The following is a 15,502-nucleotide window of genomic DNA, read 5'->3' as shown; positions in this document are numbered from 1 at the left end:
AATCAGGGATGTTCTCTGTTAGCACTGCTTTTTACTTTAATTATGGACACATTTGCAAATTTTATGAGGTAAAATTTAGATATTGAGCGCTTTCGTTTTTTTCAAGTAAAAAACTTCATCAGAATATACAAGCATAAGTTTTTTACTTGAAAAAAATGAAAGAGCTTAATAAACAACTTTTGGTAGCTCCTGGTGTGCTCCTTCTATTTTCTTTTCATGGTTTGGAATATTTTGTGTAAAATTTAGATATCAAAGGCATACAGATAAACAATAATTTAATTTTCAAACTCCAACTATTTGCAGATGATATTCTTTTGACTTTGAATGATAGTAATCATTCTCCCATTGCTGTTTTTAAAGCAATAGAAGTCTTTCAGAAGAAATCTGGACTTAGTTTTAATGAAAACAAAACAAACATGTTACCTATAAATTCTAATACTTATGGCTAAAAGATTTTCTAAATATATTGTAGAAGACAAAAAAATTATAATAATTATTTAGGGATAACCATAACAGATAATATTAAACATATAATAACTTTTAATTATAATAATAGTTTAACTTCTACAAAGAATCTTATTAATAAATGGAATACATTTAGCTTCACTATGGAAGAGAGACTTTCCTTAATTAAAATGATTATTCTACCAAAACTTTTATATATAATACAAACTATATCTCTTCCTCTCCCTAAAACATATAAAAGAGTTGAATTCTCTAATCCTGAGATTTCTTTGGTATCTCAACAAACATAGACTGGCTGTAAATCATCACATAAGTGAGTGGTGTTTTGGTGGCATTGGTTTCCCAGATTTAGAATTACATTCTCTGTCATCACTCATCAAGCGAATATCTCTTGATTAAATAATAATTATAAGGCCAAATGGAAAGGGATGCAAGAAAGCATTTGGTTAAAACATAATCATCCAAAAAATTCACTCCATTATATAATTTTAAACAATAATATTCATTGGTTGTTAAAAGATTACTTTTCTGATAGTCAAAACCAGTCAATCAATACTTCTTAGATTTCCATGATAAAGATCAACTTTAAAAACTTTATCTACAGGAATCCAGAATACAAAGGATGGATTTTTCTACTGTTTCCTATAGCTTATACTCAAAATAATATCTATAGATTTAATTTATCAACAATGATTATACATAAAGAGAAAAATGTGATTATATTGGTTTCAGTTGATGGATAGTGAAAAACTGCAAACTATAGATTATATAATAAATACATTTGATTTATGTAAGGAAATGTGGTTAGACATTCAAAATTGTAGACATTCAGCAGAATATAAAATTAAATTAATGCAACCAATAGCAAAAAACTCTGTTCCTAAGCTTATTGATCTTCTCATTATTTTGATACAACAGAGCATACTGGGGAAAGGACTTTTATCCAAAATGTGTAAAGTAGTCAAAAATGCAACAAAATACTACAGAGAAAGTTATTGGGAATATTTCAAAGTCATGAATAATAACTATCCAAGTGAAGATGATAAAAAAAAATTAATGTTATTATCATAAATAAAACTACTTCCTCATTAAAATGTAGATTATTCTCTTGGAAATTCATGCATACAGCTTTCATTACACCACATAGAGTTGAATTAATGTACAAAAAATAGAATGTTGGAGATGTAAGTTAAACGTTAAAGTTGATTGTCAACATATATTTTTGATTTTGTTGTGGCTAAACCATTCTAGGATAATATTAATCATTTTACAGGCTTTATTCAATGATAAGTTTACTAAACTAAATCACTAATTTTATTTAATATGCCAATACTTGCTTGTGTCATGTGAATAAAATAACAACTTTTATGGAGTATCTTAACAATAGCAAGGAAAAATTATTACCAGGAAATGGAAAAATGAAACTGCTCCAACTTTGAAAAAAATTATAAACATTGCAACCAAGGTCAGTCAATTAGAGCTTATTACAATCAACAGAAGAACAATCAGAATCCCCTCTTCTTGCAACCCTTGGATGAAATTTAAAGAACTAACAAATAAAGAACAACCAGAATCACCTCTTCCTGCAACCCTTGGATGAAATTTAAAGAACTAACAAATAAACAGTCATTAATACTTAAATAATTAATGTTAATTCTTGAGATTTTTTAGAATTGTTGCTGTGCAGTAGGCACTTTTGTAAATAGTTGTTTTTGTTATGTTTTTGATATTCCTTTTTCTACTGATTGTTTTTTTCTTTGCTATGTAATTCTATATATCTCAAATGTCATGAATTATCTGAATGATAAAACTTTAATAAAAATATTTGGATAGGAAAAAAAGAATGGGGATACCATACAGTAGTGAGGGGAGGAAGTAAGGGCTGGCAAATGTAGTTTTAGTTGTATTGCTGAAAAAGTTTTTGGCTCTATAAAGCATCCCAAGTTTATAGTGATTTTTCAATGCAGGTCAAATTTAAGATTATTATCCACTATCATCCATAATAATTTGCTATGAGAAGTGACTTTTGTGGTTGTATTATTAAAAGTGAGAATTTTAAATTTTGTTTTTAGATAAGAGAGGGATTTGGAGTTGTTTTTTTTTGTGGGGGTTGAGCATGAGCTGTGAGTTACAAAGCCATGTTTCAGTGGCTGTTATATATTCCTGTGAAATTTTTCTGAGATGTGCCAGGCTGTGTAATATGCATATGAATATGGAGTCATCTGAGTATTGTATTAAGCAGGCCTATTGTCTGGATTGTGGAGGTTGGTGAGGGTGTTAAAGATGATGGTACACCAGCAGTAACTGGGAAATATATAGAGATGGTGGAGTGAAATTTTACTGACTGATACCTATTGGACACATAGCTTTTGAACCATAGAAGTGTGGGCTGAGATATACCTATTGAGGACATTTGAAGAAGAAGCTTACTGTGACAAACTATGTCAAAGACTTTAGACAAGTCTAGAAATAAGGTGGAGGCTAATTTGTCATTATCTCTAGCCTTATTGACAGTATTTATAAAGGTTAGAAGTGCAGTGTTGTTACTATGAGAGGGACAGAAGCCCTGTTGTGTGGGGGGTTGGAGTTCTTCCTACAATAGATAATTTACCAATTGTTTTTGAATACATTTTTCAAGTATTTTGGAGAAGAGGATTTGATTGTTATAGGTCTAAAGTTACTGATGACTGTTCAATTTCCTCCTTTGTGTAGAGGGATGTGTGATTTTTTTCCAGAGAGTAGGGATATGGGATTCCTGAAATGCCTATCTATAAGGATCGAGACAGGACTGGCAATGCTATTGCTGCTATTTTAAGGTACTCACCAGGAATATCATCAACTAAAGTAGAGCTTAGCTTGAGTCAGTTTAAAATAAGTTTTATATGGGAGGGGGGGGCACAGGTCTGAAAGTGAAAGTGGATGATATAGCTGTTGGCAGGTTAGAATTAAATGCTGGGAAATGCAATTTTTATCACCATCATCTGAAGTGCACACAAAAGTAGCTATAACAGCTGGGTGTGGATTAGAGGTGTTTGTTGTTTGCACAGTTTAAACAGCCATTGTGTGGCTTTGTAGGCTAGTGTATGTTTGTGTGAAGTAAGACAGACTATGTAAATAGACATCTGAGGTATGGACAAGTAAGGTAGCTATAATTGCTGGAGCTCTCTATAGAGGAAAATGGTTAGCTGTTTGCAGTTGCTTTGTCTTTATTCTGGCTTTGTAGGACTTATATGAAATATGTTAAGCATCTTGGAATGCTTTAATGTGTGGCAACTGTTTATGTGGAGCAAAGGTGAAATACATTACATGGCCACCCTCTTTTATCCTAATCAGACATTTGAACTGTACTCAGATGTGTCTGTAACTATGATTTGGTGTTAGGGATTATCTTGATAAAGTATCTTACATGCTTGTGCTTTTTTCAGTTTAAATCATCTTTCCAAAAATAGGGCATAAAATTCATCAAAGAACTTCCACATCTTCACAGCTTCTGGAATCCCCCCCCACTCCATGGCTGCATGAGTGGATATTGACACAGGCTTAGTAGTGGCCTCTGTCTTGAGCCCCACCTAGTCTAAACCTGGACCAGTCATTGTAGTGTGTGTGTGTGTGTGTGTGTGTGTGTGTGTGTGTGTGTGTGTGTGTGTGTGTGTGTGTGTGTGTGTGTGTGTATTTGTGTGCAAGCACATGGGGGGGTGGGGCTGGTGATGTCCTTATTTGTTTACTTTTCCTCAAATATGTGCATAGGTCACTATAGCTTGTATTGGGCTAAGGACTGTGTGGGCATTATTTCTTTAAATTTCCTCCCAATTGTCAGAGTTGTGCATAGAAGGTCACTGCAGTTTATTTCTGAGAAGACTACTGTATGAAAGTAAAATTTGGAAACATTACCATGATTATATTTTTTTCACTTTCCTCATAATTAAACTTCATCCGTGCATACAGGTGGCTATCTTTTGTGGAAAGTATAAGTAGGCATGCTGTTTACATACTTCTGATAGCATCAGGTCCAAATATGTTATGTTCTATTTTTTTTTTTTTTAGTTTTGTACCAGTCTGACATCATAAAGATAAGTAGACAGTGACTGTCTTTTGGTATTAGGGTTGAGAAGGCATGCTGTGTGTGTATATCTATAAGTATAACAACTCCATTTCTCTTTTATCCCAATCTAATATCATAGGGGGAATATACAGAAGGTGACTCTTTCTTTCTTTCTTTTTTTTTTTTGAGAAGGAGGAGGAGGTATGGAGGCAGATAGTTTTCCCAGATATGATTTATGTATTTATGTATCTTCACAAAAATTTGTCTTCTAACTTTAGCGTGAACTGCTTTTTTGTCAATTTTGAGCATTATGCCTTCTATGCAATTTATTTCTTAAAAAATGACTTTCTTTTTTTTTTTATTTTATTCGGGATAGCACTGCATTAAATGACTGGGGAAAAAATCTAAAATGCACCTCAGAGCATCTAGAACTCCCATGTCTTCTGGTGGCCTAGTGGTCCCTCAGACCCTGGCGTAATACAGTTATTTTCTTTATAGTCATTACACTATAGTTTTGGTCATTTGGAATCTGCTGAAAATCAAAGTTGAAAAATAAAGAAGTTCTTTCATTGGATGAAGAGGAGGTTAGAAAAAAGCTATAAAATGCACCTCTGGCATCTAGAACCCCCATGACTACCCTAACTTAATTAATTTAATTCTCACATAATTACTACTGTGCAGTCCTTGTCAATTATTGTGTGTTGATAGGATACTGAAAAAAGCAAAGTTGAAGAGTGAATCTGATTTTTTTTCCTTAATCCAGGTTTATAATTCCATCATTGGACGAAAGGGTTGTTAAAAGAAAAATAACTCTGAAATGCACCTCAAAATATCTAAGACCCCCTTGGTCTCCTTGGGACTTGCAGACACCAGACCCCTATCTTTATACAGTTATTTCTTCTATAATAATTAAACTGCAGCCTCGCCTTGATACGTTCCATTGAATAAACGAACGCATGCAGGAAAAAAATCTGAAAGAGTAAGACTAACTGTAAGAAAAAGAAAAAAAAGGTAATCTGGGTTATGCATGGCTTCACTGGGTGATGTGTGTGTGTGTATGTGTGTGTGTGTGTGTGTGTGTGTGTGTGTGTGTGTGTGTGTTTGTGTGTGTGTTGGGGGTGGCACCATGTGACACTTCTTTCAGGCCACCAGTTCAACTAATTTCCAACCTGCTTCAGAGGAAGCCAACATCAGGTAGCTTACTAGGGATACTGGTAACAATATAACCCCGGTTCTAGGAAGCTGATAAAGTTCTTGTAGCACACTGAATCAAAGGAACCCAGATCTATGTGGTCTTCTCCTCCTTTTCTACAGTCTCCTGTTATCAATAATTTTTAATACTTCTTCTGGCCCCTTTCGGACCAGGTCGTGCTTTTTGGTTGCTGGCTCCATTCGTGGCTTGCTTTTAATCACGTACAAGTGACCCCAAGAAACATTACCCGATCAACTTTCTTCCTGGGTTCCCTTCCAGTAAGAACCATCTCTGGGATCGTGTGGTACTTCGGACAACTGTCCCACCTCCTTGCAAGAACCATATACTAAACAATCTTGCTTTTAATCACGTACAAGTGACCCCAAGTAACATTACCCGATCAACTTTCTTCCTGGGTTCCCTACCAGTAAGAACCATCTCTGGGATCGTGTGGTACTTCGGACAACTGTCCCATATCCTTGCAAGAACCATATACTAAACAGTCTTGCTTTTAATCACATACAAGTGACCCCAAGAAACATTACCCGATCAACTTTCTTCCTGGGTTCCCTACCAGTAAGAACCATCTCTGGGATCATGTGGTACTTCGGACAACTGTCCCACCTCCTTGCAAGAACCATATACTAAACAGTCTTGCTTTTAATCACGTACAAGTGACCCCAAGAAACATTACCGGATCAACTTTCTTCCTGGGTTCCCTACCAGTAAGAACCATCTCTGGGATCATGTGGTACTTCGGACAACTGTCCCACCTCCTTGCAAGAACCATATACTAAACAGTGTACGTACCTAAATGTATAAGAAATGTGTCCCTTTGGTTGATGTTATAGTGTGACCCAGCGTGCACTAGCCAGCAGCCCAGCACCAACCAAATCCGCTCTTGGTCCCATAGACTTCTTCCCTTCCTTCCCTCTTAGTGCTGCCCTGACAACCTGTAATTATCCATTTGGCCAGCAGATGGCAGCACCCCTCCATTAACTACCTTTCACCTCAATCTGATAAGCTCTAACCTATAAATATAAGCTAAACTTTAGACCAGAAAATTCAATCTCTGCACCTATAGTATCCTATACTTCCTTCCACCCTCGACTCACCACCCTGCCCCTAACCCTAGTGACTACTTACCTTAAATTTCTTACCTGTGTCTCTTTCTCCTATCCTTACTGATTGTTTTCCATAGCCTCGTCCTGGTCCCCATCTCCTGGCTCTTCCCGCTCTGTTCACCCTGCGGGCACACTCTGCTCCCCTACCCTGCCCCCAATTCCCACCCGCCCCCATTACCTCTACATTTATACCTTCACTAGCCACACCCACTCCAATTACACTCTTCCTTCCCCACCCCTCACTTCCTGTCTCCACCCCTAACCCACCCATAAATCACCAAGCCTAACCACTTCCACAAATACTATACTCCATCCATACTAATAACTCTACTCAACCCCAACACTAATACCACAGCTATGCTAACCAAATCTTCCTTAACTATTACTCTTCTACTACTACTACTAAGCTTATCCTATCTAACATACATCACCAAACCCTTCCACAATACTCACTTCCCCCCACTATCACATAACAATCTCAATCCCTGAACAATATAAACACTCCTCCACCCCAATAAGCTCTCACCTTTACTTCTACAACCCCACCCCTACTCTTCCCCTTCAAACTTATATCCACCTTCAAACATATTAACCCTAGTCTGACTTGCACTATTCTAACAAAACCCACAACCCTAAAACTGTATACTAAACACTCTAATTACCTTTATTTTCATCTTTACATAGTCCTCTCCACCCTACTGTCAGGTGACATACATCCTAACCCTGGCCCCCCTCACATCAACTCCTCAACAAACACACCTTCATCTACAAAAACCCCCACCTTCTCAGCATTAAATGCTCAAAGTATATGCAAGAAAATCCCAAACCTCCATGCCTGGCTTCTCCACAACAATCCTGATATACTGTCTATATCTGAAACATGGCTAAGACCCTCCATAAAAGATTCAGAAATAACTCCCCCCAACTATAACATTATCAGGAAAGATAGAACCCACAGAAAAAGAGGCGGTGTAGCTCTACTCTACTCCTCTTCCTTTTCTATTACTTCTTATACTAAACAAGTTCCCCAATTTGCCAATGCCGAAATACTTCTAGCCCTACTCCATCTGAACAAGCACAAAACAATATGCTTAGCCTCCCTCTATATCCCTCCTGGTGATAACATACCAATTCTTGAGGACATTCTCTCTTGGCTCTCCACCAACATCACTAATGAAACTGTCATCCTAGGTGATGTTAACATTAACTGGTCCTCTGTCCAATGCCCAACAAATCCCCAAAATATTAACCTTTATAACTTTCACCAGTTAATAGATTCTATAACCAGACCATCTAAGCACACTTCCTGTGGAAGCACCCTAGACTGGATTCTAGTATCACACCCACACCTTATCTCAAGTAGCAGTACACTCCCTGACCCTCTCATTGACCACTTTCCTACCTTTGCTTGCCGTAACTCTCCCTCTCTACAGCTGTCACACGCAACCATCTCTGTACGCTCCTTAAAAAACTTCAACCAAAACACCTTCTGTGACCTACTTAAACAATTCAACTGGGGTCCCCTAAACACACTACCCCTAGATGAAGCTGTCACCTATTTCAATACATCATTTCTAAATCTTCTCGACACCTTAGCCCCCCTTAGAACAAAAAGAATCAAGAGCAAAACTATCCCATGGTTAACAAAAGACACCTCAGCTGTCATGCGCCTTCGTGATAAAGCCTTGAAAAACTACTACAAATACAAAACCCTAGCCTCCCTAAACGAATACAAATTACTCCGCAACAGAGAAAAAAAACTTATCAATTCTGACCTCAAATCCTACTATATCACCCTCCAAAATAATCATAAGACTAACCCAAAAAAATTCTGGAATAGTATCTCCTCCCTCTTCAACCCTGGCAAAAGGAAAACCCACAACCCGATCAAAATACTTCTGATACCGACCTCACCTTCCAATTCAATAGCTTCTTTATTGATTCTATATCTAAATTAACATCATCATTTAGTAATAACTCTACTCCCCCAGCTACAACTACCCCTCCTAACCTAAACTCCACCACTTCCGACTTCCCTCTCTTCTGCCCCAAACCTATACCCATAAGTACTATAAAAAAACTGCTTCTTAAATTAAAACCTTACTCTAATGCCCCCGATACTATCCCTTCCTTCTTCCTAAAGATAGCTACTGAAGCCATTGCCTTCCCCATTTGTTTACTTATAAATCGGTCAATCCAGGAAATTTATGTACCCCAAATTTGGAAAAAAGCTTACATTATTCCCCTCCATAAAGGAGGTAACAACAATACCATCTCCAACTTTAGACCTATTGCCATCTTATCCCCCATCTCTAAACTTTTAGAAAAATGTATCCACATACAACTATTACCATACCTGACCAGCAATCACCTATTAACCCCAACACAACATGGATTTAGACCCGGTCACAGCACTACTACTTCTCTTCTCTCCTTCCTTGAAACTGTAAATAAAGCTAGAGACTCTAACTATATTGTCTCCACTCTCCTCTTAGACCTTTCTAAGGCCTTCAACACCATCTCCCATTCCCTGCTACTCACCAAACTCTCTAACCTACATCTTTCCCCCTCTTGCATCAACTGGTTTTCTAGTTACCTTTCCAATAGGCAGCAATCTGTCAAATGGAAGAAATCCACCTCCTCTTACCTTAACACTGTCACTGGTGTACCCCAAGGCTCCATATTAGGTCTCTTACTGTTCAACATCTTCATTAATGACTTCCACCACAACATCCCAAATGCTAAAATAGTCCAGTATGCAGACGATTCAACTATTATTTGCGCTGCAAACTCCATTCCCTCCCTTATAAAACTAACTCAAGATGCCTTCTCAACCACTGAAAAATGGATGCATGATAATCATCTCACTCTCAATCCATCAAAAACCAAACTCATGTTATTCACCCCATCAAAAAGCATGACTATCGACATAAACTCTTTCCTCATAACTAGTCAAAATAACACATCCCTAGAAATTGTTTCCAATGCCAAACTGCTAGGAGCTCTTATTGAAAACCAGCTCACATTTGATTCCCATATACAAACTAATATTAAAAAAAACACATCAGAAACTTGGTATGTTCTACCGGCATATCCACTTCCTCTCCCCATCCACCAGATTCCTCCTATCTACCACATACCTCATTCCCCTCTCTCCTTTATGGTGCCCCACTCTTAACTAACCTAAAATCCTCTACTAAAACAAAACTCTCTTCCTGCTACAACAAAATTGCTAAATTCACCTCTGGCCTTAGATCCTCCTCCCATCACTGTACTGCCCTCCACAAACTAAATTGGCTAGAGCTCCCTAACTACCTTACCTACACTCAACTTACTCATGCTCACAAACTCATTTTCAAGCCCTCACTCTGCCCCTCACTCTCCTCAGCCTTCACCATCCACCACCCAAACAGACCCCTCAGAACCAATACTCAGTACCTAGTTGAACTCCACAAACCAGCCCGTCCAGCAGGCAAACTCTTACTTTCCTTTTCCCTGGCCTGCCTATGGAACTCACTCCCTTCTCATATCCGCAATACCAGCAGCCTTCCAATCTTTATATCTCTCCTCCATTCACACCTATCTTTTCTCTGGGAATGCTCCTGTACCCATCCTGCATAATACCTCTAGCTACTACTCACCCCCTACTCCCCAACTCTTCCCTCTTATGGGAACATTCATATTGTAGTTACCACTTATGTAAATATTCTCTGTGCATACCTACTAGCTAAAATCTTACCTAACACTTTTTCCATTTGCTTGTGTACATAGATAACTAAAAATTTGTCAACGTATATGTATTATTGCATAAGCTTTTCTGTCTTGTTTTTCATTTTGCATTAACATTATTAACCTTATCTTGTGCTTATATGTACTACTTCTGACACTCTAACAAAATGCTATGTTACATTTATACTACTGTATTCTATTTTATTCTTAATTGCATATTTGACATTGTATCTGTGGAGCTTTTCTCCCCAGGACTCCATTGAAAATGGGCTCATTCAGCCCAATGGATTATCCTGGCAAACAAACTTCAAATAAATAAATAAATCTTTTCCAGGCTGTACATTCAACATCTGTCATCAATACAACACTGAAGACTAGACTACCAAACTGTGCACAGTTCCAGTTATTAATGTCTCGAAGGTTCTACCCCTGCAGAAGCTGGCAAAGATAAATCCAAACTGTATCCCTGCAAATGTTGGTCAATAAACAACAAACATTCCAATCCTTCAATGGAACCCAAGCACTGGTAGCTGTAAGTGGAAGGCTGTACTCTCACCAGAGGCTGGTACACTGTACGCCCAGACCTATGACCTGAAGGAAGTTTCTCAGTTACAACAAAGAGGTAAAGGGGCTTTTTGTCTTGGGCGTCTTACCTATCACTTCCTGTTGTATTGTCTAGATTGCTTACTAGAGAATACTGTCAACAACACAGCACCAAACAGCACCAATCAGAATAAACCACTTTTTATTTAAACCCTGTAAGGGTTTGTTCCCAGTGGAAGCTGAACATCCACTCTACACATCCACAACAGCTTCCTAATTAAAATCAGTTGACATAGGTGCTGCATTACCAAGAGGCCTATAATGCCGATAATGCCTTTACTTTGAGATGTGCATGGTCTCACTTACATAGCTCCCTGGAAGCTGATATCCTCCACATGTGAAGCTAAGCTTACACTTTTCCAGTCAATGGCATGTATGACAATCTCTTCTTGCACTTGAATACTGTCTGGCTGAGCACTTATCACTATTTCCTCCCCTCAAAATGGTTGAGCCAATATTGCTGCTCCCTGCTATCCTCACTGTATTGCTGTTTTAGCACCCAAGCTGCAACTCAGACGTGAGTCATCTGGAACATAGCCTGGGCTTTATATCCCATCTATGTCTCAGACCTAGATTATTATAAGGTGCTCACACTCTTTTTGACAAATGCTATGCAATCTTTTATTTTCAAATGAGCTGCCACCAGGTCAAGTAGACAGCTGCATTGGTTTAATATCTTACCTGAAGGACATCACACTCATCCTCCCTTATGCTTCACTTTTACTTTGTCAAGTAACTAAGTTAACATAATATATTAATCTCCACATATCCCATGCTTTTAATGTCTCCAGTGGAAAAAAAGTGGAGCTAATATTGCTGTGAAGGTGGGGGCATGTTGCTGTCAGCTTAGAATATATGTAGAAAATCATCACATGGCAAGCTATGACTGTTAAAAAATGTCCAACTTCTGAAGTACCTTTATTCAGTATTTCAGCAGAGATTTCTCCAGTTGTTGCCCAGGTATCTTAAAAAATACTAATCAACTGTGCAAAGCAAGTGGAAACTGTTCTTAAGTAATAAGCCACAAGACATTGTTTTTTATATTTTCCCCATCAGCAGAGGTCACTTTGAATCAACAGGCACATGCTAGACCAGATTTATAGTCAAAAATCATTAACTCAATAATCTACAAAACAAAGCTTGTTCATTGCAGTTAAAACTTGTGCTGTTTATAATATTACTGTCTTTGTGTCTTTTTTATTATATTAACTTTATTTTACCCACATTACTGCAAGGGTGCTCAAGTGCTTGTCTGTTAGCTCTCACTAAAGTGTCAAAACTACTAAAAGAGCTTGGTATAGATCAAAGTGTATGAGTTATTGAAATACTTAATCTAGAATGAATTTAGGGATCGGATGGTCATGATGAAAGAAGTGTCAGTAGTAGCTTGTTTCATGCCCTGATGTTTTTTTTTTTTTTTTGTTATAGAAAAAACTTTTGAGTGTCTTTCACAAAAATGAAAAAATAATAAAGAAAAAAGACTTATTTTGATTTTGACATTATTCCTGAACTGGAAAAACTAATTACACACTCATCTGCTTCACATCACTATCTCATGAAAAAGGCTAATGCCACAAGTATATGCCATGAAAGTTAATATAGAAAATTATGTTTAGTATTCTTCAAGGTGTCCTCTTTTCAAGAAATAATCTATTAAACGACATGAGTTTGCAATGATTACATTAATTTAGCTCACTGGCACTTTTCCCGTGCATTAGGAACTATTCCACTGACATAATAAATGGGATAGTCGGTCACAGTACGTGGACTTTATGTTCATTTATATATTATACTAAACACTCCTTGTGAGTGATCTTCCAGTAACCTGAATAACCTTATAGTGCTGAATTCCTAAATCAATAGTGCCTGTGTTAAAGTACTGGATCAAGGTTATTCTAAACATTTTCTGGATACCTGTCTGAAAGCATCTGCAAGTGTTAATGAAGTATTCAGTGCTGGGTGAGCAAAAACGTATTTATGTACCTCAGAAAATTAGGAAATGTTGTTGAACACAGAAATTCTGTTTTTTTTCATCTCTTGATATATAGGGCTCTAAATATATAAATCACAAGGTTCTCTTACTTTTTTTCTGTCTTTTTTCCTTGGTTGTGCACTACAGAGTTCAGCAACTAGGTTATCTTTGTAAAGCAGACCTCAGAAACATCACTTTAAGAAAGCAAGATGGAAGAGTGGCAATTTTTAATGAATCATTGTAGATAGCTAGGAAACAAAAGTTATGTAATAGATGGCAAGGGCATATATCACTACAGCAGGGAGGTTCCATATCACTACAGCAGACAGTCAGTTACAATAGGAGCTATAGTATACTATATGATTCAAAGAACTGGCATGCTTTCTTATTATAACACCTGAGAAGCTTCCATTTCAGGAATTATTCTCTAAAATAGTAAAATCTCAATATCTGTGACTTTCTAATATCCTTCACTATAGTATCCAGGGGAGTCAGATCCAAACGTAATAGGAGTAACAGGTCTCATGAAAAGGAATTTACAGTCATACTTAAATACGCTACCAATTCATGTAACCTTGTATGAATTATAGAAGGAGCCGATTATGGGCACATTGCTGGTGCTGAGAAGAGCACTCTGGGTAACATCAATGACTGAAACAATACTAATTTAATGAATTTTAATTATGCCATGACTAAGGAATGGGGTTTAATCCCATCATGGTATTAGAAACCCAAAACACTTGGGGAAATTAAACTGAGAGATCGTGAGGATAATTATGTTAGGACATTATGTTTCTGATTTTATTCCATTAAGTAGCATGGATTCAAGCTTCTTTAGCAGTATTTGCCTGCTTTCATTACATGAATACTGACCATTTTCTAAAATACACCTTTGGTACAGATCATCACCAAGAATAAAGGATTATATCCTCCACCTCAGAGAAACTCAGCAACCTGCTGACAGAATGTAGGAAGCAATGATTTTAAACTGGAATCGTTATTGAGTATAGGGGTTTTCAAATAATCTGCTACATAGCCATAGTATAACAAATGTGATGGTGGAAATAATAAAGGCCCAAGATAAGCATTGACACTGTCTGATGTGTCATCTCCAGCAATCATGGACTTGTAGATATTAGAAGAAAGTACTTCCAAGGTGAGAATGTGAATCTAGATACTTAGTTTGCTTATTCTGGGAAATCAGGAAATATATGCAGACTTCTAGAAGCCAGGAGGTTGATTACTGGGGAATCTAAATGTGTATTGCTATGCCAGGAACCAGAGTGTAATAGACAGCCTTCCAATATGATGATATACTGCATGTAGCAGTCAAGTAGCAGTTCAAGATCTGCCATAGCAGAGACCAAAAATGTGTACGACAGACAAGTTTGCCCTCTCTGTATATATTCCAGTTTTGTTCAGAAAGCTCTATACCCATATAGCATCCTTGAAAAAAGCTCTCTCATACTGCATACTTAAGCTATTGTTTCAGTGCTGACTGGTTATAACAAAGCGTTCCTCTATTAATATACAAAATATTGTTCCAAATTAAAAAAAAATAATGAAAATACTATCCTCGATAAAACATTGACTTCCATTTTGTATTTGTAAAACCACTAGGTGCTAGGTCTGCAAAGCCCTGGGTGTATTGCCTGCAATGTTTTGTATGACTCATGGCACCAAAGGGAGGTACTGAAAATCATACCTCTCAACTGTCCAGGTTTTTGCATAATGCCCAGATTTTTGCTTCATATTTTTGGCCTGTTGCTCACAAAATTTGTGGTTTTCTGGCAAATCACTGAGGATTGAAATCATTAAACAATTATATACATTTGAGTTTCAGACTTCATATCCTTCAGAAAATGGAGGCTAACACAAATCATTTTATTCTGGCAACATTCTAAGCTTATAAGAGCAATGTTTAAAATCTGTCCTTATTTTAGGGCCTTTCTACCCTCATTATTTTAGGCTTTTTCCAAATTTCGTGTGCTTAGAGGTTGAGAGGTATGTGGAAAATCCCTCTGCTTGGATTCATCAGTTTTGGGGAAAAGGAAATTATGCATAATGCCCTATTTGAGTGTAGCTTACTACACTACTCTGTAGTGTTTATAGATATTTGTAGATGCTATATCTTTATTTAAGCAAGGGCCTGCCCTTTTCTATTTGATCATCTCCTAATGGGTACACCAAGCAGCAGAATAATGTATAACCAGTCTTTACACACATCTTGGATTGAATGAATCAGTGTCAGTGACAAAACAGGTGGTGCACTTACCTTTGGTACTGGAAGAACAGAAGTCTGTGGTTTCTATTTCCACCTTAGATAACTGGATTGAAGGCACTGTAGTGCATTATTAAGATGTTACAACATTACA

Source organism: Protopterus annectens, chromosome 2.part1, assembly GCF_019279795.1.
Source record: "Protopterus annectens isolate FY-2018-M chromosome 2.part1, PAN1.0, whole genome shotgun sequence".
In the NCBI taxonomy this organism is placed as follows: Eukaryota; Metazoa; Chordata; order Ceratodontiformes; family Protopteridae; genus Protopterus; species Protopterus annectens.
This window is presented reverse-complemented; position numbering follows the sequence as displayed.